Here is a 22,397-nt window from a genome sequence, read left to right on the forward strand (position 1 = left end):
TATTTTTATGCTTTCTAATAAACACAGGCAGATAAGCCTGTATGGACTTTATCTACTGTTGTCTATGACTGCCGCTCATACTGCAACCAGTGCTGTACCTGAGCTTACTCTCCCACACTGTATAAAACATGGTCTGCTGATAGGGACTGATATTCTACAGCGGATATACTACTACTGGGTGTGAAAGCTTGTATACCAACAGAGACCTTGAACAGGGTCTGCATCCTGTTTATATGACTATACAAAACATGGTCAGTAGGCTCAAGCACTGGCTTTCTGCAAACTACAAAGTTAGCTGACAAGTTGCATAAAACTACACTAAAAATTGAACAAAAAAAAATTAAAAACAAAGGAACAAGAAGAAAGTAATGGGTAGGTGATGTGTTGGTGGAGATGGTAGAGGAGGGGCCAAGTTGGCACTTCAAGCAGCTACCACTGAAGCAACAGCTCCATGTCCCAGATAAGGTGAGGTGAGGCAAGGCCGTTGACATTCCTTGTAAGTGGTACTGGAGGAAGAGGAGGAAGGGGTACCAATCTCCCTGCTGTCTGACTTTTGGGCAATAAAAGGGACACATTTTCTCAAACAAGTCCATGTAAATCCTAACTCATTTTTGCCATAGTCATATTGCTCCAGAGATTACATTTATCAGGTTACTTATACCACATGCTGAATGCTGTAAAATTAAGATCCAAGAATAAAATGTTGCAATTCCATCCAAACCCCACCTCCCAGTCACTCCTGATAAAAGGAGTAGCTTCCCTCCATTTGTATATGTAAATGTATGCAGATGACATCACATTCATATACTCATCAGACTCCAGGAAATGTTCACTGATCCTGAGCTGAGATTCTCTAGAACTCCTCCGACCAGACATGAAGACTCTCCTGTGGTTACTCAGTGCTGTACTGTCACTACAATGTGGGTCTCACTTACTGAAAACATCTTGTTAGTATATTATCTTTCTGACATTTTGAGATTTAAAATTTTGCGTTTCTATATTTTTTATTCTTGAAGGTGTCGCTGCACAGATCTCACTAGTGGTGTCTGGTCCTGGGACTGTGAAACCTACAGAGACTCTGGAGATGACCTGTAAAGTGAGCGGTGCCTCCCTCACTGACAGCACTAACATGGCTTGTGTGCACTGGGTCAGACAACCTGATGGGAAAGGCCTGGAGTGGTTGGGGAGAATATGTTATGAGGATTCCAAAAATTATGGCCAGTCTGTTCAGGGACGTTTAACTCTTTCAAGAGACACAAATAAAGGAGAAGTTTATGCAAAACTCACTGGAGTGAAACCTGAAGAATCCGGGACATATTATTGTGCTAGAGCCACAGTGTAACAGATGGACTAAGGACATGTACATAAACTGATTTACTAAATGTCATATCAGCATGTTGGGAAATGTATCTATTATTGTATGTCAGCAGTATTGTCAGCAGTATTTGCCTCCATATATTTGATTTTCTCCTGGACAAATATTGATCAGTAGCTAACTAATAGAAATAAGTATACAGATACGTAGGTCACACCGCAAGGTCAGCCGTGAAAAATACCACCATGTGAATAGATGCATACATTTATTAGATTTATATTACGGTCTGAAAAACACAGCCCAAATATGGAACTAAAATATGCACATATAAAAGTGGCCTAAGACCGTCCGAATACGGACAAGACTTGTGTGTTGTGAGACGTACCAATCTTGTACGAATATGAACCCCATTCTTTTGAATGGGGTTATATACATGAGCGATATTTTTCCGCATCACATTGCAGCACATTCCTATCTTTGGGTGTAACCTTGCATTGCATCTCCCATTGTTTACAATGGGGTCTGCAGCAGCAACACACCACGTGCTAGATGCACGCAAGTACGATGCAATGCGAGGTCTCCAATTGAAAACAATAGGAGAAACTCTGTGATCCTCCTCTGGCATCCATGGGCAAAGCACATGTTGGCGATTGCGATATCAGGCCGTTAAGGGTTAACCTCTTAACGTCCTGTGGTATTAACCCCTTAACGACCAGCCCATAGTGTTTTTACGTCCTCCCGAAGTCGGCTTTATTCTCTGAGGACGTAAAAACATGTGTCCTGCAGAGAATAAAGCCCCGTGGGCCGTGGACGTGACAGCTCCATGCTGTCAGTGCCCGCAGGTAGCCGACAGCATGGAGCTGTCATCCCGGGCTGTACAGACCCCCCTCCCCCCCCCCCCCCCGGCATTGCGATTGGTGCTATCCAATCGATAGCGCCGATCGCAAAAAAGTAAATAAAAGTTGAAAAAAGTTACATATTCAGCTGCCCTGATGGATCGGATCCATCAGGGCAGCTGAAATTACTCACCGAGGTCCGCCGCACTGCTCCCCGCTCTCCCGATGCTCCGGGCCCTGTAGCCGTCCTTCTGCGCAATGCACGCCAGGCGGCATTACGTCAGCCGCATGCGCAGAAGGCCCAGCGGCGCGGGAAATTTAAAATCTCCTGGCTCCCGGCTCCTCCCGGCTCCGGTACCGCGATCGCCGTTATACAATGGATAACGGCGATCGCGGAAAAGTAAACAAAGATGTTAAAAAAAGAAAAGTTTCACCTCCCCTCATGGATCGGATCCATAAGGGAAGGTGAAAATACTCACCCCCCTTCCTCCATGTTCTTTGGCCAGTCTCCGGACCCCCCGCTGGCTTCTGCGATGTGCCGATGTGGCGCGAATGCGCAGAAGCCCGGCGAGCCCGGCAAATTCAAAATCTCCCTGCACCCGGCTGTCACAGTTAGCCGAGTGCAGGGAGATATGACTGGGGACCACTGTATGCGGTTTCCAGTCATATGATCACCGTTATCCATCAGATAACAGTGATCATATAAAGTTAAAAAGTAAAAAAAAAAAAAGTTAAAAGTTTATAAAGTTAAAGTTTCATCTCCCCTTATGGATCATATCCATAAGGGGGGATGAAATTACGTACCGAAGGTCCCCGGATTTGTTCCCTGATGGGATGTTCATCCACGGACCTTACCCCTGCTTCTGCGCATGCGCCCGTCAGCATGATGGCGGACGCATGCGCAAAAGTGAAATATTGCCTAAGAAATTTAAAATTTAAAATCTCCCTGCTCCTGGCCACCAAAGTAGCCAAGAGCCTGGAGATGTCACGGGGAGCCGCGGTATGTGGTTACTGGTCCCGTGATCGCCGTTATCCAATGCATAATGGCGATCACGTAAAAGTTCTTTAAAAAGTGGAAGTTTCATCTCCCCTCACCGATGCGATCGGTGGGGGGAGATGAAACATCTTCTCGGAGGCTTCCGCATTTGAATCCAGATGCGATTATCCTCCATTGACCCTTCCGGCTGCTGCACATGCGCCCGCCAACACATACGCAGGAGCCGGGGAGCCCAGGAAATTTTAAATCTCCTTGCTCCCAGCGACCAACGGTCGCCGAGAGCCTGGAGCAGTGACCGGAGACTTCGTTGAGCGGTCCCTGGTCACGTGATAAATTAGCAGTATAATATTAGGCCGGTCACGCATGACTGGAGAGGAATTACGGATTTTGCATGCGCTTGATCAGCGGTAAATCACGGATCAATCGCATGCATTGGATTACACAATGCCCCCCAATTAGTGGTTCGGAATTACGTTATCCACTCGCAGAAACAGAACACGGCATGCTATATTTTACCGTGGATATCCGCGACCTAGAGCCCATTGTGCTCTATGACCGCGGATATACCCGCAGCCCATATGCAAACACATTGTGTACGGGCTGCGGGTACCCGGGTTATTTCTAAGCGACGGCGCGGGAAATAAAAACAAACAACGGTGTACTGCACATGACCGCCTGTGTGAGTAGACAGTTATGCGCAGTACATTACGCGGCCATACGCAGGGTCACAGCCGGGCTCACAGCTGGAATCCACTGTGGGCCTCCGCAAGCGGATTCCACCTACGGCCATGTGAGCCCGGCGTTATTCAGACCGCTACCTGTAATCCGTAATTTACAAGAAGCCCCTGGAACGCTCACCTTCATGCAGTTCCAGGAGCACCTTGTTGAGCGCCTTCTGTGTGAGACTGCTGCACTGCAGCAAGATTACAAAGCATCACAGAGCGCCACTTTTTACACCCCATCACTGAGGTTACAAAATACCCCCCAAAAAGCATGAGAGGAGGGGGGATACACGGTTTTCTTGCCCCATGTGCCCAATCCAACCAGCCTCCGTAATTACCTGTCTTCGGACATAAAACACAGTTTATATTATTACCTTTATCTAATATTTAGGGAATGCCAAAAAATGGGGATGGCGGGGGGAGGGGATTATTTTTAGGAAGTCAATTTTTTTTCCGTATAAGTGGGCAATGGGGCCTGGAATTTATTCAGTTCTGCCCTGAAATCCAGCGGGCATTCCCTCCATTATGGGCCTAGCCATGTGTCCTGTAAGTAGATTAGGGCCACAAGGATATGTTTCGGAACACGGGACAAACGGGGGTATCCATTTTGTGGTGAAATTCTTCATTCCTATGTACACTGTACAAAAAAAACAGTTTTTAAATTGACAAAATTGCCAAAAAATGAAAATCGTAATTTTTCCTTCTGCTTTGCTTAGATTCATTCAAATACTGTGGGGTCAAAATATGCAGTACACCCCTAGATGAATTCGTTAAGGGGTCTAGTTTTCAAAATGGGGTCATTTGTGGGGGTTCTCTATTGTTTTGGCCGCTCAATGGCTCTACAAGTGGGCAATGCGGCCTGGAATTTATTCCGTTGTACCCTGAAATCCAACGGGTGCTCCTTCCATTATAGGCCAAGCCATGTTTCCTTCAATTAGATTAGGGCCATAATGGGTATGTTTCTGAACACGGGACAAATGGGGGTATCCATTTTGGGGTGAAAGTCTTCATTCCTATGTACACTGTACAAAAAAACAAACAGTTTTTAAATTGACAAAATTGCCAAAAAAAAAATGAAAATCGTAATTTTTTCCTTCTGCTTTGCTTAGATTAATTCAAATACTGTGCGGTCAAAATACGCAGTACACCCCTAGATGAATTTGTTAAGGGGTCTAGTTCTCAAAATGGGGTCATTTGTGGGGGTTCGCTATCGTTTTGGCCGCTCAATGGCTCTACAAGTGGGCAATACGGCCTGGAATTTATTACATTGTACCCTGAAATCCAACGGGTGCTCCTTCCATTATAGGCCTAGCCATGTTTTCTTTAAGTAGATTAGGGCCACAATGGGTATGTTTCTGAACACAGGACAAATGGGGGTATCCATTTTGGGGTGAAAGTCTACATTCCTATGTACACTGGACAAAAAAAACTGTTTTTAAATTGACACAATTGCCAAAAAAATGAAAATCATAATTTTTTCCTTCTGCTTGGCTTAGATTCATTCAAAAACTGTGAAGTCAAAAAAGTCATCGTACCCCTAGATACATTTTTTAAGGGGTCTACTTTTCAAAATGGGGTCACTTGTAGGGGTTCTCCATCGTTTTGGTCACTCAATGGCTCTACAAGTGTGCAATAGGGCCTAAATCTCCTTTAAGCAAAATTTCTGTTCCGAAAGCCACCGGTTGCTCCTTTCATTTTGAGCCCCATTGTGCATCCAGACATAAGATTAGGGCCACAATGGGTATGTTTCTGAGCACAGGACAAACAGGGTTATCCATTTTTGGGGGCAAGTCTTCATTCATATATGTGCTGTACAAAAAAAACTGCTTTTAAAATGACAGAATTACCAAAGAAATGAAAATCGTAATTTTTTTCCTTCGGCTTGGCTTAGATTCATTTAAAAACTGTGAAGTCAAAAAAGTCATCGTACCCCTAGATACATTCGATAAGGGGTCTACTTTTCAAAATGGGGTCACTTGTGGGCGATCTCCATCGTTTTGGTCACTCAATGGCTCTACAAGTGTGCAATAGGGCCTAAATCTCCTTCAAGCAAAATTTCTGTTCCGAAAGCCACCGGTTGCTCCTTTCATTTTGGGCCCCATTGTGCATACAGACGTAATACTAGTGTGATAGACATGATGATTATTTATAAAATGTCTATCGATTAATATAACCCAAATGTATTTTGCTGTTGTAATGACTCTAAGCTCTGAGGAGTCTAAAGGACACACACAATCTAATCATGGTATTTGCTAGCCAATGGATGGGTGATGTATTTGCTCTAAGTACATAGGGATTGCACAAGAGACCTCTAAGAGTTAAGGGCTATAGTGTTATGTGTATATCCTGTGTTTAATACTGAGTGTTTACCTAGGCCCCCTTCCACTCTCATCCTGAAGCTAGGTAAACAATGATTCATCACTACACGGAGATGACTTCAGCTAGGACAAAAGTCCATACCACCTCAACACTTGGAAGGGGGTGGGCAGAGAGGTGGGGGATTCTATATGATCCGACAAATGAGAATCTTATATGTTACTGATGTAATCTGTTGCACGCCCATTGAAGGGCGGTTGTCATGTGTTATAATAAAAGGCTTGAGCCTCTACACATTGTAGAGACTCTCCCGGTTTTAGACAAGCATTTGTGTCTGATCCTGGTCGACGAAGTGTGCACACAATACTCAATTTGGAAGCGGCAAAATACCCCAAAGCCTGCTGGAGAAATCAATGTCCAGATCAGTGGAGTCCCTGGGTGAGCGAGTGGATCTGTGAGGTCACAGCCTGGAACGTACAGAGATCGGCAGATGGCACGCAGAACTCAGGGGCCCGAAAATCTACAGAACACGGTAAGATTGCTTTATGTAAATCTACCGATGTGAGCTGGGTTCTGACTGCTTTTCTGCCTGTTCCTGATCCAGACTGGACCTTCACTGAAAGACAGGTCTGTCCACTCGAAAAATCACCACGTTACCTGTCTAGGGGTATTTTGTACGCTGTGTATGCTGTTGTGTCTGAGACGGTTAAAAATTGTTTATGCAAGACCAAGAGATAAATTCTGTGAGGGTTAATGTGTCGGGAGGGCGGACTCGGCTGTTTAAGTCTGAGGGAACACGCCAGTGACACGTGCTCCTAGGTAAAACTAGTGTGAGGTTAGGAAGATTTATGATACGTATACTTACCTTTATGATTGAGCGTGTTATGTTCTCATATGTGGAAAGGTATATACGTGTGAAGTATAGCCGTGCTTTGTGACGGCTGATTTCTCCAGAATATTATTGAGGTTTTGGTCATTGAAAATAATCGTCAGTCTCTGTGTATAGCTAAATGTCCTGTCTAGATCGTGTACAAGGAGTGCTCTTGGGGATTACTAGACGGTGGGTTGTTAAAAAAGGTAGATGAGATATATATATATACCTTGAGCCGTTGTGGGTATTCTCCAGTAATCCCGTCTGTCTGGTACTATAGAAAGAATGTGCAGTGTTTATTGTTGGGGGGAGGGCTGCTGATAAGAGTGAACTGAAAGCTTTTTCCAATTAACCCTTTCTGTTTACTTTGTCGTTCCCTGTGTCTTGTAGAATTAATGTGCATTGTAATCTGAGTGGGAAAGACAGGTTATATGGGAAGGATTTGAAAAAAGCTGATTTTACAAGAGAAACACTATTGTGTCCAGAAACTTCGAATAGAATAGAGTTGAGCAGATTGAGAAGGTTCAGGCATAGACGCAGGTTGTTTAGAGAATGGGGAGCAAAGTGAGCAAGGACAAAGGTCATAGAGCTTGTGATTTGGTTGCTGATGGGAAAGGATCAGGAAAAGTTGCAGAAAGAAATGCCAGGTTATAGACAGATAAGATAGATTGTAGAAAGTTTACAGAAGATGAGCAGGAAGCCTAGCAGGAAGAAAGGTGTTTTTAGATTGCTAGAAGGAGGTATAACGTAGTTAAGAGATTCAAGAGGGGAAAGCATGTAGTGGGGTATGTGTATTGCTAATGAACAATGTAATGGCTTTGTGTTGACTACAGCCTCTCCCTGTAATGGCGGCCGTGCTTCCAATGTTTACAATCCAACATAGTGTGACTCTGCAGTAAATGTAGTGAGGCCTGCCCCCACCCTGAAGTTACTTCCCCCCATGTGCTCACTTTCAGGGTGTGTGATGTTACTTCCGGTCCCTCCCCATCCGGGACAGGACCTGGCCCCGCCCCTTCCTCCTCCAGTGGCCATCTTGCCTCACCTGGGAGTGCTGCTACTCCTGGGCCCGCCCATTCCTCCAGCGGCCATTTTAGCCTTACCTGGGAGATCTGTAGCCCCGCCCCTCTCTGCCTCTGGCAGCCATTTTGCTGCATTTGGGAGGCCTATATTCCCCAATGCCACTGTATCCAGTGCTAACATCATGATTGTCTGAAGTAAGGTTTTGTTTGACCAGACTTTGTTGCGCTCCAAGATGTGGCCACTTTGGATGTGTGATAAGTTCAGGGAAACAAACCTTTGTGAAGATGCAGCTTGGGACATAGTAGATGACTAAGCTGGTTTATAGTGTATGGAAGATTGGAGTTGATGCATGGGGGGCAGAGACCAGGAATACATGACAGGGGACGCTCTCTCATGTTCCCAGGGGCTCTGTTTTCCACTGCCCACTTCTCCAATGGATACTCAGACAGATGATGTTATGGAAGGCTCCTACAGATGGAATAATTTCCCTATAGTCACCCAGCAAACTTTTTCATGCAATTTGGTGAAGTAATTTTACTTTTTATGTGAAGAAAGAGGGACTGAATTGCCCAGAGTAAGATGTTAATTCATCCGTATTCTTTAGTTTTTCTTTAAGTCTTTTGTATATTCTAGTGTCAGTCTACACTGAAGCTATAATTATATTCCGACAGGAGAGTAAAAGCTAAACGCTGGCCATACCCTGAAATACTATTACACTGGGTGACGTAAAATTTGAATCGTGTGGCGCCCCTTGTGTTAAAAAATACTAACTGCGACCTGAAAGGAAAAAAAAAAAAAAAAACAACATTTTTTTTGTAAGGAGATTTTCGCTCAGACTTCGCTGCATACAATGTCACCTTGACCTACAAAGTGCTTGTTTTTGTGCCTCTTGGTTTACTAGTTTGAACGCAATGACTCTTTTTCCATTGAGTATTCCGGTTCAAAAGGGGGGAGGCATAGGTGATCTGGGCCATAGATGATCTAGGTGATGTAGATCAGCTATTGGGTTTGAAAAAAATAAATAAATGGAATAAGATAACAAGATTCCGAGCCATGTGAAATAGAACATCAGCACGATTATTTAGTACTAATACAGTAAGAAACTGCAGATATGCAAACAGTAACCAGAACCTCTGTTGATAATGCATATGTTGAGCTTTTTGCAGATGGTACCAGGGTGAGGACTGATGACTCCACATCGGATATGCAGTGGTCACACAACAAGATGTCCTAGAAGCAGGAGTTCTGCCTCCGCATGTCTCAGTACAAGAAGCGGAATTGAAGGCCCTCACTGAGGCGAGTAGAGTGGCGAGAGGTAAGATGGCAACCCTTTACACTGACTCCTGGTATGCATTTGGCATAGCTCATGATTACGGCCCAATATGGAAGGCCAGACAGTTTTTTTACCTTAGCAGGACAACCAATTGAGAATGGTGCAGCGGTACAGAGTCGCATGGAGGCCCTGCTTCTACCTGACAAAGTTGAGAGTTCGCACCGATTCCTACACTGGAGAGGCGAGAGACGACACCCTCGCTGACAGCGCAGCAAAGGCAGCGGCCCTCAAGCCGTGGAAGAAAGAAGAAAAGATACTGACAGCATGAGTCAGTGGTAAAAAACTTTGGACATTGACAAAAATTTGGACTTTGATATGCTAAAGACTTTTACAGTTACAAGCCAGCAAGGAAGAAAAGAATAAATGGACTAATATGGGAGCAGCAGAAGCAGGACAGCGTGTGGTGAACAGTCAACAGCACTTGCCCACCACAGTTCCTGTATCCCATGATGGCCCAGCTGATGGACGGAAAGACCCACCTAGTAAAGCAGCACTGACGACGACGCTTGAAAGAAGTTGGGCGACTTCTAGGTTCTCTGTAGCTGCTGCATCATTTGTCCGGTTTAGCATGATCTATGCCATGGGTAAGTCAGGGCAGAAGTAAATTTGCCACACCACACTTGCCGGGACCACTCTACCCATTTCAGGGATTGCAAATTGACTACGTTCAGCTCCCACTTGTTGGGAAGTATGACTACGTGCTTGTTGTTGTTGATGTCTTTGCAGGTTGGAGGCTGACCCTGTTACCAAGGCAAACAAGTAGGTAACCGCGAAGAAGCTCATGAACGAGGTAAACTGTGAATATGGGGTACCAGAAGTGATTCAGAGTCAGACAGAGGTATAAACTTCGCAGGTGAATGTAACATGTCATGTCTGCTCTGGGTGTATCCCAGGCCTTTTACATACTGTACCACCTTTAGAGTAGTGGAAAGGTGGAGAGACGTAGTGGCACGCTAAAAGTAAGATACTTAAAAATGACGCCACTTTGGAAAGACTGTCATCCAATAGCCTTATACAGTGTTAGATATGAACCCAGGGGGGATTATACATTATCTCCCTACGAGATTGTTTGGGCTAGCCCCAAGGCTAGGTCTTTACTATCCTCAGTAGTTACAATTACAATCTGATGTGTTGACTGAGTATGTGATTTCCGTTGTTAAAGAACTAACCAAAGCCTATGCACAGGTGTTCTCTTCCAGACTCAGAGGCAGACACTGGGACACATATCCTGCAGCCTGGGGATTGGGTGTGCGTCAAGAAGTTCCTCAGGAAGCACCCTCTTGAGCCCCGATTTGATGGCCCCTACCAGGTGCTTCTGACTACTGCCACAGCTGTGAAACTAGCCGAAAGACTTACATGGATCCATGCTTCATACTGTAAGAAAGCTTCAGATCCGGGAGACCAGTCTTAGTTGTGCCAAAGACCTTACTCTGGTTAGGGCTAGTGAGAGAGGAGGGTGGCAACTGGAATCCTTAGTCGGAAGAATATGGGGGTATGGTTACCTTCTGGTATAACTCGTCCAATGCTCAAGTAGCCGCATATTCCTTCGACTATTGTACTGTGGTCCCGTGTCTAGGCGCAAGATCCCACCGCAGGCCAGATTTAGCTCAGTCCAGCTGGTTATATGACTTATATACCCGGGGAATACAATATGTTCGCGCCACTGATAACGTCTGGGGAGAAGACTGCCGTTATTGGGGATTAGTGGGATGTAACACAGGAATAGACTGATCCTATAAACCGCGAAGCGCCTTAAATAAGAAAGATAAGAGCGGGAAATCCCTAATTAGTCGTATAACCCTCCTTGAGAATAATAAGGACAGCAGGTATTGGAAGGCTGAACTTAGTATGTTGCTTGGTTTTAATGCGGTTTTTTACATTAACCATGGGAGATCCAAGCCCGGGGGACGGGGAGACTTATAGTCTGGGGACATACCGGTACGGGAGGACAGATCCCTTAGGGAAGTTTAAAATAAGGGATATGGTAGATGCAGCCGAATGGAAGCCTTCACTTAGTCCCGTGCCCATAATTAACCCCCTCCGCCGTAAGATAAAGACCTTGACGAACATGATGATCATAGCCGACCCTACCTTTTGAGGACACCTTGACAGTAGCAACTGGCTACTCTGACCAGAATCTCTGGTTGGAGTTGATGAGGTACAATGCTAACAGGAGCAACAGGTCTAACTGTTGCGTGTGCGGTAGTGCCCGACTACACTCGGGGATGGTCCCCCTAAATCTCCCTGTAGATGCTGAAGAGTGGTTTATTAGTCTCTTCACGAACATTTCCGCTAATTACACTGTCCGTGAGAAATGGAAGAAGGAATACTCTATAACTACTTAAGTGTTTTGCACCGGAGAGAGTATTACTGACTACCCTGGAAACTACACCTGCCAGGCAAATAGGCAGGGTGGAGGGAGATTTTTGGGGAACTCACCAACGGGTATTGCTCCTCCTACAGTATGATAGGAGGGGAATAGATGCAGAATCAGGTCCAGTCCTTAGGAGACGTTTACTGGCTTTGTGGAGACATGAGGTAGAGGACCCGCCTGGAGGGTAATTGGACAGGGGAGTGTGCCTTAGTAAAGCCCTTATGCTCCTCCACATCCTGTCAGACACCAACGTTTCCCTTGTTTGAAAAAGATGAAGAGCCAGTTCCGATAATGCCAAACACATACGCTACCAAAGAAAAGGAGAAATGTACTAGTACTGCGCCTGCCCCGATCTCCTAAGATGGATTGTCAGTGGAATTCCCATTTGCCAAGGGATAGTGCAGAAGACCTTAGGTTCCGGCGAGGGCACACCCTGTGGGGTGTTAACTTGTACAGATAGAGGGTATGGATGCCCGGAAATGAGCCCAGGGAATCCATGGCCTCCCTCTGAGGTGAGGTAGGGATCCCCCCCCCTCTTAGGAGTAGGGACTTACGGGCAGTGGGAAAACCCTGACGCAAGGGTGAGGCGACTTGGACGTGTTCACCATTAGGACTATCTCCAGGAGGGACATTGGTGTGGGTGAAGATTAGGGAGTCCCACGCCGTGCATACCTGTGCACGCTACTAGTATTGTAACATTATGCTAGAGCGAGAAGAGAGACCCCTGGTGGTAGTTTTGATCTACACGTGTACATTGACGTCATAGGATAGCCAAGGGGGTACCTGACAAGTTTTAAAAATTAGAGACCAAGTTAAAACTAGATTCGAGTCCATTTTCCTGATCATTACGGTAAATAAAAACGTTGACTGGATTAATTATGTTTATTATAATTAGCAGTGGTTTATAAATTATACTAGAGACGCCTTATAGGGACTAGTCGACCAATAGGACCTACCTCGACTATGACTTTTTTTAAAATAGAGTGACCTTAGATATGACTTTAGCTAAAAAGGGGAGTGTCTGTAAGATGATAGGGGAGACTTGTTGTACCTACATCCTAGACGACACGTGACCCGCGGGTAAGGACGCAGTTGTCATTAAGAAGCTGACCGCACTAACTAAAAAGAGCTAACTTTTGGGACCAGCACTCGCCATGGATGAGCGGGTGGTAAAGGATCCTGGCACAGACGGGCGTCGCTGTTGTATGTGAACTGATGGTTACCTTTCCTGTTCTAGTCTGCTGTGTTATCCCCTGTGTCAGAGAGACCTGTGAAACTGATGCTGGAAAAGCCGCTCCCACCAGACATGATGATTATTTATAAAATGTCTATCGATTAATATAACCCAAATGTATTTTGTTGTTGTAATGACTCTAAGCTCTGAGGAGTCTAAAGGACACACACAATCTAATCATGGTATTTGCTAGCCAATGGATGGGTGATGTATTTGCTCTAAGTACATAGGGATTGCACAAGAGACCTCTAAGAGTTAAGGGCTATAGTGTTATGTGTATATCCTGTGTTCAATACTGAGTGTTTACCTAGGCCCCCTTCCACTCTCATCCTGAAGCTAGGTAAACAATGATTCATCACTACACGGAGATGACTTCAGCTAGGACAAAAGTCCATACCACCTCAACACTTGAAAGGGGGTGGGCAGAGAGGTGGGGGATTCTATATGATCCGACAAATGAGAATCTTATATGTTACTGATGTAATCTGTTGCACGCCCATTGAAGGGCGGTTGTCATGTGTTATAATAAAAGGCTTGAGCCTCTACACATTGTAGAGACTCTCCCGGTTTTAGACAAGCATTTGTGTCTGATCCTGGTCGACGAAGTGTGCACACAATACTCAATTTGGAAGCGGCAAAATACCCCAAAGCCTGCTGGAGAAATCAATGTCCAGATCAGTGGAGTCCCTGGGTGAGCGAGTGGATCTGTGAGGTCACAGCCTGGAACGTACAGAGATCGGCAGATGGCACGCAGAACTCAGGGGCCCGAAAATCTACAGAACACGGTAAGATTGCTTTATGTAAATCTACCGATGTGAGCTGGGTTCTGACTGCTTTTCTGCCTGTTCCTGATCCAGACTGGACCTTCACTGAAAGACAGGTCTGTCCACTCGAAAAATCACCACGTTACCTGTCTAGGGGTATTTTGTACGCTGTGTATGCTGTTGTGTCTGAGACGGTTAAAAATTGTTTATGCAAGACCAAGAGATAAATTCTGTGAGGGTTAATGTGTCGGGAGGGCGGACTCGGCTGTTTAAGTCTGAGGGAACACGCCAGTGACACGTGCTCCTAGGTAAAACTAGTGTGAGGTTAGGAAGATTTATGATACGTATACTTACCTTTATGATTGAGCGTGTTATGTTCTCATATGTGGAAAGGTATATACGTGTGAAGTATAGCCGTGCTTTGTGACGGCTGATTTCTCCAGAATATTATTGAGGTTTTGGTCATTGAAAATAATCGTCAGTCTCTGTGTATAGCTAAATGTCCTGTCTAGATCGTGTACAAGGAGTGCTCTTGGGGATTACTAGACGGTGGGTTGTTAAAAAAGGTAGATGAGATATATATATATACCTTGAGCCGTTGTGGGTATTCTCCAGTAATCCCGTCTGTCTGGTACTATAGAAAGAATGTGCAGTGTTTATTGTTGGGGGGAGGGCTGCTGATAAGAGTGAACTGAAAGCTTTTTCCAATTAACCCTTTCTGTTTACTTTGTCGTTCCCTGTGTCTTGTAGAATTAATGTGCATTGTAATCTGAGTGGGAAAGACAGGTTATATGGGAAGGATTTGAAAAAAGCTGATTTTACAAGAGAAACACTATTGTGTCCAGAAACTTCGAATAGAATAGAGTTGAGCAGATTGAGAAGGTTCAGGCATAGACGCAGGTTGTTTAGAGAATGGGGAGCAAAGTGAGCAAGGACAAAGGTCATAGAGCTTGTGATTTGGTTGCTGATGGGAAAGGATCAGGAAAAGTTGCAGAAAGAAATGCCAGGTTATAGACAGATAAGATTGATTGTAGAAAGTTTACAGAAGATGAGCAGGAAGCCTAGCAGGAAGAAAGGTGTTTTTAGATTGCTAGAAGGAGGTATAACGTAGTTAAGAGATTCAAGAGGGGAAAGCATGTAGTGGGGTATGTGTATTGCTAATGAACAATGTAATGGCTTTGTGTTGACTACAGCCTCTCCCTGTAATGGCGGCCGTGCTTCCAATGTTTACAATCCAACATAGTGTGACTCTGCAGTAAATGTAGTGAGGCCTGCCCCCACCCTGAAGTTACTTCCCCCCATGTGCTCACTTTCAGGGTGTGTGATGTTACTTCCGGTCCCTCCCCATCCGGGACAGGACCTGGCCCCGCCCCTTCCTCCTCCAGTGGCCATCTTGCCTCACCTGGGAGTGCTGCTACTCCTGGGCCCGCCCATTCCTCCAGCGGCCATTTTAGCCTTACCTGGGAGATCTGTAGCCCCGCCCCTCTCTGCCTCTGGCAGCCATTTTGCTGCATTTGGGAGGCCTATATTCCCCAATGCCACTGTATCCAGTGCTAACATCATGATTGTCTGAAGTAAGGTTTTGTTTGACCAGACTTTGTTGCGCTCCAAGATGTGGCCACTTTGGATGTGTGATAAGTTCAGGGAAACAAACCTTTGTGAAGATGCAGCTTGGGACATAGTAGATGACTAAGCTGGTTTATAGTGTATGGAAGATTGGAGTTGATGCATGGGGGGCAGAGACCAGGAATACATGACAGGGGACGCTCTCTCATGTTCCCAGGGGCTCTGTTTTCCACTGCCCACTTCTCCAATGGATACTCAGACAGATGATGTTATGGAAGGCTCCTACAGATGGAATAATTTCCCTATAGTCACCCAGCAAACTTTTTCATGCAATTTGGTGAAGTAATTTTACTTTTTATGTGAAGAAAGAGGGACTGAATTGCCCAGAGTAGGATGTTAATTCATCCGTATTCTTTAGTTTTTCTTTAAGTCTTTTGTATATTCTAGTGTCAGTCTACACTGAAGCTATAATTATATTCCGACAGGAGAGTAAAAGCTAAACGCTGGCCATACCCTGAAATACTATTACACTGGGTGACGTAAAATTTGAATCGTGTGGCGCCCCTTGTGTTAAAAAATACTAACTGCGACCTGAAAGGAAAAAAAAAAAAAAAAACAACATTTTTTTTGTAAGGAGATTTTCGCTCAGACTTCGCTGCATACAATGTCACCTTGACCTACAAAGTGCTTGTTTTTGTGCCTCTTGGTTTACTAGTTTGAACGCAATGACTTTTTCCATTGAGTATTCCGGTTCAAAAGGGGGGAGGCATAGGTGATCTGGGCCATAGATGATCTAGGTGATGTAGATCAGCTATTGGGTTTGAAAAAAATAAATAAATGGAATAAGATAACAAGATTCCGAGCCATGTGAAATAGAACATCAGCACGATTATTTAGTACTAATACAGTAAGAAACTGCAGATATGCAAACAGTAACCAGAACCTCTGTTGATAATGCATATGTTGAGCTTTTTGCAGATGGTACCAGGGTGAGGACTGATGACTCCACATCGGATATGCAGTGGTCACACAACAAGATGTCCTAGAAGCAGGAGTTCTGCCTCCGCATGTCTCAGTACAAGAAGCGGAATTGAAGGCCCTCACTGAGGCGAGTAGAGTGGCGAGAGGTAAGATGGCAACCCTTTACACTGACTCCTGGTATGCATTTGGCATAGCTCATGATTACGGCCCAATATGGAAGGCCAGACAGTTTTTTTACCTTAGCAGGACAACCAATTGAGAATGGTGCAGCGGTACAGAGTCGCATGGAGGCCCTGCTTCTACCTGACAAAGTTGAGAGTTCGCACCGATTCCTACACTGGAGAGGCGAGAGACGACACCCTCGCTGACAGCGCAGCAAAGGCAGCGGCCCTCAAGCCGTGGAAGAAAGAAGAAAAGATACTGACAGCATGAGTCAGTGGTAAAAAACTTTGGACATTGACAAAAATTTGGACTTTGATATGCTAAAGACTTTTACAGTTACAAGCCAGCAAGGAAGAAAAGAATAAATGGACTAATATGGGAGCAGCAGAAGCAGGACAGCGTGTGGTGAACAGTCAACAGCACTTGCCCACCACAGTTCCTGTATCCCATGATGGCCCAGCTGATGGACGGAAAGACCCACCTAGTAAAGCAGCACTGACGACGACGCTTGAAAGAAGTTGGGCAACTTCTAGGTTCTCTGTAGCTGCTGCATCATTTGTCCGGTTTAGCATGATCTATGCAATGGGTAAGTCAGGGCAGAAGTAAATTTGCCACACCACACTTGCCGGGACCACTCTACCCATTTCAGGGATTGCAAATTGACTACGTTCAGCTCCCACTTGTTGGGAAGTATGACTACGTGCTTGTTGTTGTTGATGTCTTTGCAGGTTGGAGGCTGACCCTGTTACCAAGGCAAACAAGTAGGTAACCGCGAAGAAGCTCATGAACGAGGTAAACTGTGAATATGGGGTACCAGAAGTGATTCAGAGTCAGACAGAGGTATAAACTTCGCAGGTGAATGTAACATGTCATGTCTGCTCTGGGTGTATCCCAGGCCTTTTACATACTGTACCACCTTTAGAGTAGTGGAAAGGTGGAGAGACGTAGTGGCACGCTAAAAGTAAGATACTTAAAAATGACGCCACTTTGGAAAGACTGTCATCCAATAGCCTTATACAGTGTTAGATATGAACCCAGGGGGGATTATACATTATCTCCCTACGAGATTGTTTGGGCTAGCCCCAAGGCTAGGTCTTTACTATCCTCAGTAGTTACAATTACAATCTGATGTGTTGACTGAGTATGTGATTTCCGTTGTTAAAGAACTAACCAAAGCCTATGCACAGGTGTTCTCTTCCAGACTCAGAGGCAGACACTGGGACACATATCCTGCAGCCTGGGGATTGGGTGTGCGTCAAGAAGTTCCTCAGGAAGCACCCTCTTGAGCCCCGATTTGATGGCCCCTACCAGGTGCTTCTGACTACTGCCACAGCTGTGAAACTAGCCGAAAGACTTACATGGATCCATGCTTCATACTGTAAGAAAGCTTCAGATCCGGGAGACCAGTCTTAGTTGTGCCAAAGACCTTACTCTGGTTAGGGCTAGTGAGAGAGGAGGGTGGCAACTGGAATCCTTAGTCGGAAGAATATGGGGGTATGGTTACCTTCTGGTATAACTCGTCCAATGCTCAAGTAGCCGCATATTCCTTCGACTATTGTACTGTGGTCCCGTGTCTAGGCGCAAGATCCCACCGCAGGCCAGATTTAGCTCAGTCCAGCTGGTTATATGACTTATATACCCGGGGAATACAATATGTTCGCGCCACTGATAACGTCTGGGGAGAAGACTGCCGTTATTGGGGATTAGTGGGATGTAACACAGGAATAGACTGATCCTATAAACCGCGAAGCGCCTTAAATAAGAAAGATAAGAGCGGGAAATCCCTAATTAGTCGTATAACCCTCCTTGAGAATAATAAGGACAGCAGGTATTGGAAGGCTGAACTTAGTATGTTGCTTGGTTTTAATGCGGTTTTTTACATTAACCATGGGAGATCCAAGCCCGGGGGACGGGGAGACTTATAGTCTGGGGACATACCGGTACGGGAGGACAGATCCCTTAGGGAAGTTTAAAATAAGGGATATGGTAGATGCAGCCGAATGGAAGCCTTCACTTAGTCCCGTGCCCATAATTAACCCCCTCCGCCGTAAGATAAAGACCTTGACGAACATGATGATCATAGCCGACCCTACCTTTTGAGGACACCTTGACAGTAGCAACTGGCTACTCTGACCAGAATCTCTGGTTGGAGTTGATGAGGTACAATGCTAACAGGAGCAACAGGTCTAACTGTTGCGTGTGCGGTAGTGCCCGACTACACTCGGGGATGGTCCCCCTAAATCTCCCTGTAGATGCTGAAGAGTGGTTTATTAGTCTCTTCACGAACATTTCCGCTAATTACACTGTCCGTGAGAAATGGAAGAAGGAATACTCTATAACTACTTAAGTGTTTTGCACCGGAGAGAGTATTACTGACTACCCTGGAAACTACACCTGCCAGGCAAATAGGCAGGGTGGAGGGAGATTTTTGGGGAACTCACCAACGGGTATTGCTCCTCCTACAGTATGATAGGAGGGGAATAGATGCAGAATCAGGTCCAGTCCTTAGGAGACGTTTACTGGCTTTGTGGAGACATGAGGTAGAGGACCCGCCTGGAGGGTAATTGGACAGGGGAGTGTGCCTTAGTAAAGCCCTTATGCTCCTCCACATCCTGTCAGACACCAACGTTTCCCTTGTTTGAAAAAGATGAAGAGCCAGTTCCGATAATGCCAAACACATACGCTACCAAAGAAAAGGAGAAATGTACTAGTACTGCGCCTGCCCCGATCTCCTAAGATGGATTGTCAGTGGAATTCCCATTTGCCAAGGGATAGTGCAGAAGACCTTAGGTTCCGGCGAGGGCACACCCTGTGGGGTGTTAACTTGTACAGATAGAGGGTATGGATGCCCGGAAATGAGCCCAGGGAATCCATGGCCTCCCTCTGAGGTGAGGTAGGGATCCCCCCCCCTCTTAGGAGTAGGGACTTACGGGCAGTGGGAAAACCCTGACGCAAGGGTGAGGCGACTTGGACGTGTTCACCATTAGGACTATCTCCAGGAGGGACATTGGTGTGGGTGAAGATTAGGGAGTCCCACGCCGTGCGTACCTGTGCACGCTACTAGTATTGTAACATTATGCTAGAGCGAGAAGAGAGACCCCTGGTGGTAGTTTTGATCTACACGTGTACATTGACGTCATAGGATAGCCAAGGGGGTACCTGACAAGTTTTAAAAATTAGAGACCAAGTTAAAACTAGATTCGAGTCCATTTTCCTGATCATTACGGTAAATAAAAACGTTGACTGGATTAATTATGTTTATTATAATTAGCAGTGGTTTATAAATTATACTAGAGACGCCTTATAGGGACTAGTCGACCAATAGGACCTACCTCGACTATGACTTTTTTTAAAATAGAGTGACCTTAGATATGACTTTAGCTAAAAAGGGGAGTGTCTGTAAGATGATAGGGGAGACTTGTTGTACCTACATCCTAGACGACACGTGACCCGCGGGTAAGGACGCAGTTGTCATTAAGAAGCTGACCGCACTAACTAAAAAGAGCTAACTTTTGGGACCAGCACTCGCCATGGATGAGCGGGTGGTAAAGGATCCTGGCACAGACGGGCGTCGCTGTTGTATGTGAACTGATGGTTACCTTTCCTGTTCTAGTCTGCTGTGTTATCCCCTGTGTCAGAGAGACCTGTGAAACTGATGCTGGAAAAGCCGCTCCCACCAGACATGATGATTATTTATAAAATGTCTATCGATTAATATAACCCAAATGTATTTTGCTGTTGTAATGACTCTAAGCTCTGAGGAGTCTAAAGGACACACACAATCTAATCATGGTATTTGCTAGCCAATGGATGGGTGATGTATTTGCTCTAAGTACATAGGGATTGCACAAGAGACCTCTAAGAGTTAAGGGCTATAGTGTTATGTGTATATCCTGTGTTCAATACTGAGTGTTTACCTAGGCCCCCTTCCACTCTCATCCTGAAGCTAGGTAAACAATGATTCATCACTACACGGAGATGACTTCAGCTAGGACAAAAGTCCATACCACCTCAACACTTGGAAGGGGGTGGGCAGAGAGGTGGGGGATTCTATATGATCCGACAAATGAGAATCTTATATGTTACTGATGTAATCTGTTGCACGCCCATTGAAGGGCGGTTGTCATGTGTTATAATAAAAGGCTTGAGCCTCTACACATTGTAGAGACTCTCCCGGTTTTAGACAAGCATTTGTGTCTGATCCTGGTCGACGAAGTGTGCACACAATACTCAATTTGGAAGCGGCAAAATACCCCAAAGCCTGCTGGAGAAATCAATGTCCAGATCACTAGGGCTACAATAGGTATGTTTCTGAGCACGGGACAAACAGGCTTATCCATGGGTGCAAATCCTCATTTTCATGTGTACTATAGAAAAAATTCCTGTCTTTAAAATGACATATTTGCAAAAATATGAAATTTTAGTTTTTCTCTTCTAAATTGCATTGACTCCTAAACAAAAAAGTGGGGTTAAAACACTCATGACACCCCTCAGTGAATACGTTAAGGGGTGCAGTTTTTAAAATGGGGTCATTTGTGGGGGTATCTATCATTTTGACTCCTATGAGCCTTTCCAATCTTGGCTTGGTGTAGGAAAACAAAGTGTTCCTCAAAATGCTGAAAAGTAATGTTAAATTTGTATGTCTCCTAAATGGTTAAAAAAAAACGAAAGTTTTTCCAATGTGCGCCCAAAATAAAGTAAACAGATGGAAATATATATCTTAGCAAAAATTTCTATATTATGTTTGCACATATTTGAGATATTGCAGTTGGAAATGTGAAAAAATGACGATTTTTTCAAAATTTTCCCAAATTTGGCGCTTTTAATAAATAAACACAAATTCTATCGGTCTTTTTTTTCCGCCTACATGAAGTACAACATGTGGCGAAAAAACAATGTCAGAATCGCTTGGATATGCAAAACCTTTCTGGTGTTTTTCCATGCTAAATTGACACGTGTCAGATTTGCAAAATTTGGCCTGGTCATTAAGGCGCAAACAGGCTTGGTCACTAAGGTGGGGGGGGGGGGGGGGGGTAATAAATAATAATTACCTGAAAGCGCTGCGGAATAAGTTGGCGCTATACAAATACCATGATTTATTTATGTTATTTAAGCATACACATTACTTGTTACTGTCACTTTTATGTTGCATTATCATATTACACATCACTATTATAGCAGGGTTAGCACCTGAATGTTTCCTCTTTTCTGAACAACCTTTCCAAAAATCACAGATCACTGACATTTTTTTTGACCAACTGGAAACCATAAAGAATAATAAATGTTCTAAATAATAAATATCTATAGATCAATATCCCGGAATAAGAAATAATTGCCCCCATTTATTGAGGGCTGGAAAATGGTAATTACAACCACAATGACCTGCTGACTGACACTGGGAAAATGTCCCCTGTTTTATGCACTGATCAAGAATATACAGATGGTTGGCAACCCTGCCAAGCGGATGTCATACTGACAGTCAGTGATATTGGAACCCTACAAAGTAGAATGCCTGGGCTGGAGAAGTGTTTTTTGGGGAATCAGAGTGTTTGTGGTGCGGTGTAGTGATATAAGGGCTCTCTCACACAAGCATTTTTTATTGCTTATTAAATTTGCAGGTTTTGCGTGCATAATATGTAGTAACAAACTTTACATTACTTTCAACAATGCCTCTCACACAGCGAGCGAAATGTGCGTGCAAAAATGAAGAAACAATACCCTTCCTTTCCCAGGTAATATATAAGGACACACAGTAGGAAGGAAACACTATTTACATAGTTATTTTGCTCAGTTGAGGTTGGCGGTTACTGCAGTGTGCTGAAAACTACTGCAGTGTACTGCTAGGCATGATTACAGGCACCTGCTCAAATAGTGGGGACCATAGAAAACTCTGATCCCCATTGTTT

The sequence above is a fragment of the Eleutherodactylus coqui genome, chromosome 5, assembly GCF_035609145.1.
Source record: "Eleutherodactylus coqui strain aEleCoq1 chromosome 5, aEleCoq1.hap1, whole genome shotgun sequence".
Classification (NCBI taxonomy): Eukaryota; Metazoa; Chordata; class Amphibia; order Anura; family Eleutherodactylidae; genus Eleutherodactylus; species Eleutherodactylus coqui.